We start from the raw sequence: 3,391 nt of genomic DNA, 5'->3' as shown, positions 1-3,391 counted from the left end.
TGCCGAAACCCGGGATCGAACCAGGGACCTTTAGATCTTCAGTCTAACGCTCTCCCAACTGAGCTATTTCGGCAGTGCACAGAGCCCACAGCCACCTGCTCCAGCGGCATGAGCGCACCAAGAGGAGCGGGAGAGTGTTGCAGGAACGTCACTCAGAAGGAAAGCCACCCAGCTGCGCCCTCTGAGCTCTGTCCAGCGCATCTTCCTCGCATGGACTCCTGCCTGCGACGGGCAGGAAACAATTAGCAAGAACAGAACAGCACCCCATGGGTGTCTCATGACCACACCTTAGGTTGTGACACGTGCAGGTGTGAGGGGTTGCCGGGCTACTCTGGAGCAGAGCTTGGGCGGAGGGGGGGCGGGAAAGCAGACAAAGAGGTGACACCTCAAGGTCTGCACGATCACAGCTCTCCGCCGCCCCAGGCTTCCGCTCGATAAGCTACTGGACACACCCGCCCCTCCTCACACAGACCGTGGAAAAGCCCCCGAGTGGGAGGGCTCTCTCTTCCTCCCAGGAGCTCTTGGACACGACGCACAGACAGAGCGCGGGGAGCCGCCGCCTGCAAACACGGCTCCAGGCAGGACTCCACTCCACAGGAGCCGCAGAGCAGAGGAGATGGGGGCAGCTTAGTTCCTGTGCAGAGACCTGAGCTGTTGTTGCTGCGGACGCTGTCTTTTCTGTTCTCGGGGTAGGAGTGAATGTTGAGTTGCCCTTAGAAATGAAGCAGAGCACTTCAACGGCACGGGTGTGTGTGTGTGCGTGCGCCCTGGTGATTCTGGGAGACAGATCGAACCTGGGCTAAAAGAGAGGGGGCTTAGCCCTCTTCCATTTGCTAGTTCAGAGTTGTACAACCCATTTGTATCTGCTAGGCGGCGCAGTCGTCGTGCACAAAGAACGCTTTGAAAAGCGTCAAAAGCAAGTCATTCCGAGTTGGTCGTTTGTGTTTTCCGTTCAGACGCGAAATGCTGAAATGATCTCTCGGCTCCTCGGTTGTCATTTCTGCTCCGTAAAGGAATCACAGCACGCGTCGCCTTCCAGCACGCTGGGTCGGGACACGATGCCGGGGATCGAAGGGTGTGATGCCTTCCTCGTTAGTATAGTGGCGAGTATCCTTGCCTGTCACGCGTGAGACCGGGGTTCGATTCCCCGACGGGGAGTAGAAAGCTTTTCTTTTACCTCCTTAGAGAAAGGACTGCCTTTCACTTCTCTGTTTTCTTTCACAGCGTCGTGCACCTTTTCATTGCTCTCGCTTTCAGAGCCTCCGCACGGCACACGACTCGACATCAGAAAGCACATTGAAGTGAAAGCAGGAAGCGCTGCGACATGCAGTGTGCAGATCCCGCCACACTAAGAGGTGAGTGGGTCTGTTCGATGCACAAAGAACGCTTTGATAAGCGTCAAAGGCAAGTCATTCCGAGTTGGTCGTTTGTGTTTTCTGTTCAGACGCGAAATGCTGAAATGATCTCTCGGCTCCTCGGTTGTCATTTCTGCTCCGTAAAGGAATCACAGCACGCGTCGGCTTCCAGCACGGTGGGTCGGGACACGATGCCGGGGGTCGAAGGGTGTGATGTCTTCCTCGTTAGTATAGTGGTGATTATCCCCACCTGTCACGCGGGAGACTGGGGTACATCAGGACGCGCATTGGAGTGAAAGCAGGATGCGCTGCGACATGCACTGTGCAGATCCCGCCACACTAAGAGGTGAGTGGGTCTGTGCGATCACAGCGCTAGGCGAATCCCCAATCCCCTTTTGTGCGTGGCGACAAAAGAAGCCGGTCTGTTTCCGCCCAGTTTCGAACCATTGACTTTTCGCGTGGGAGGCAAACGTGATAACCACTACACTACGGAAACGGTAGCAAACCCTTCCCAGCGGCCCAGTGCTGAGCTTCGCCAATGCGATTCAGCTGCTTCCAGTGCCTTTATTGGAGTGCGCTGATGGACCGTGCTCTCTCTCCAGAGACCAGCACGCCTGTCATGGACGGAGCAGGAAAAGCGGCGCCACATTCTACAGCCCTCTCCACGCAATCGACGAAATCGGGCTACTGAAGTGGAGAAAATCGCCTCTCCAGAAAGTGCAAATATCATCTTGGAGAGTATAAATCCTATTGCCGAAGGTCAGCCCTGTCTACCAGAGTAACCCTCCCACCTCCTGCAGCGATGATCAGCTCGTCTCACACGCGAGAAGTCTTCGGTTGGAAACAAGCGCCCCCTCTTCTCGCGCGTTTTGCACGTTCGAGTGGTTTTAATGCGGCTCCTTCGTACACGGTGCTGATCTTTTGGAAAGCAGGAGGCAAAACTGACACGTTCCCATACCGGGAGTCAAACCCGGGCCGCCTGGGTGAAAACCAGGAATCCTAACCGCTAGACCATATGGGAGCACACAACCCCGCTGTTCCGGGCATCATGCAAGCAAACTACATAAATATGAGAAAACACGCAAGAGAGTTGTCACTCAGAGTGTCGAAGGGTCGATGTATACTGGGGCTCAGTTGAAATGCAACGTCAGGACTTTTCCGAATTAGGTCACACGAAGAGAGCACAGCCTTTTCCGCCCTACCATGTGTGTATCGGTAACTCGCCGTGATCGTATAGTGGTCAGTACTTTGCGTTGTGGCCGCAACAACCCCGGTTCGAATCCGGGTCACGGCAGAATAGGGGCGTCTACTTTTACTACTTGCGCGAATGAAGGCAAAAGAAAGCCAATCGATGTGAACGAACGGCGCTTTACAGAGGAGTACTGCCTGACTGGATCGTTGATGAACGACAGAGGCCACTCCGACCTCTTCTCGGTTTTCTTCAACGACTTACTAAGGATCTTCTTCACATTCGCCCATGCAGGGGAAGCCAGTTACACCAAAGCAAACGCAGGAAAGTGCATTTCAAGCAGAGACCAGGAGGGACTTGTTTACACCGAGAGTGGTCGGAGAATGGAACAATGCGCCCAGCCCTGTTGCTGGAGCCGATTCTTGATGAGATCTTGGGCTCACTGGATGCTAATCTTTCTGTTGTTCTTGCAGGTCCTGCGCTGCTTTTGAGCCGACAGAGCTCGTCCTGGTCTGTCGGCACAGCCCAATTGCAAATGATCGGCTCCGCGTACAGAAGGAACGTGCGTTTGGTACAAGAGTGCATGAAGGCACCGGAAATACATTGGGAACAAATGACCGGTCGCTCAAGACCTCTGTGAAGTACAGGAGCGTGCAACAAGAGGCTGTTTCCGCCCGGTCTCGAACCGGGGACCTTTCGCGTGTTAGGCGAACGTGATAGCCGCTACACTACGGAAACCTGCAGGGACCGCTGCTGGTGTCTCGCTTGCGTTTCGGGCTGAGAAAGGGAAGCGTCACTTTAGGCAGGGGGCGCTGGAGAGAGGAACAAAGGGCGCGATGAAACAAAA

General features: G+C 54.9%; 1 non-coding gene across 1 annotated transcript; it reads right to left on the bottom strand.

Annotated features, from left to right (window-relative positions):
- trnaf-gaa (transfer RNA phenylalanine (anticodon GAA)) lies at positions 1-73 on the bottom strand. The gene has a single exon. It is a non-coding gene; the product is annotated as a tRNA-Phe (tRNA).
- Between the last annotated feature and the right edge of the window lie 3,318 nt (positions 74-3,391).

This window comes from Atractosteus spatula (genome assembly GCF_055471065.1).
Source record: "Atractosteus spatula isolate fAtrSpa1 chromosome 10 unlocalized genomic scaffold, fAtrSpa1.hap1 SUPER_10_unloc_8, whole genome shotgun sequence".
NCBI lineage: Eukaryota > Metazoa > Chordata > Actinopteri > Semionotiformes > Lepisosteidae > Atractosteus > Atractosteus spatula.
The sequence above is the reverse complement of the archived record's forward strand: the minus strand, read 5'-3'. Positions and strand labels throughout refer to the sequence as shown.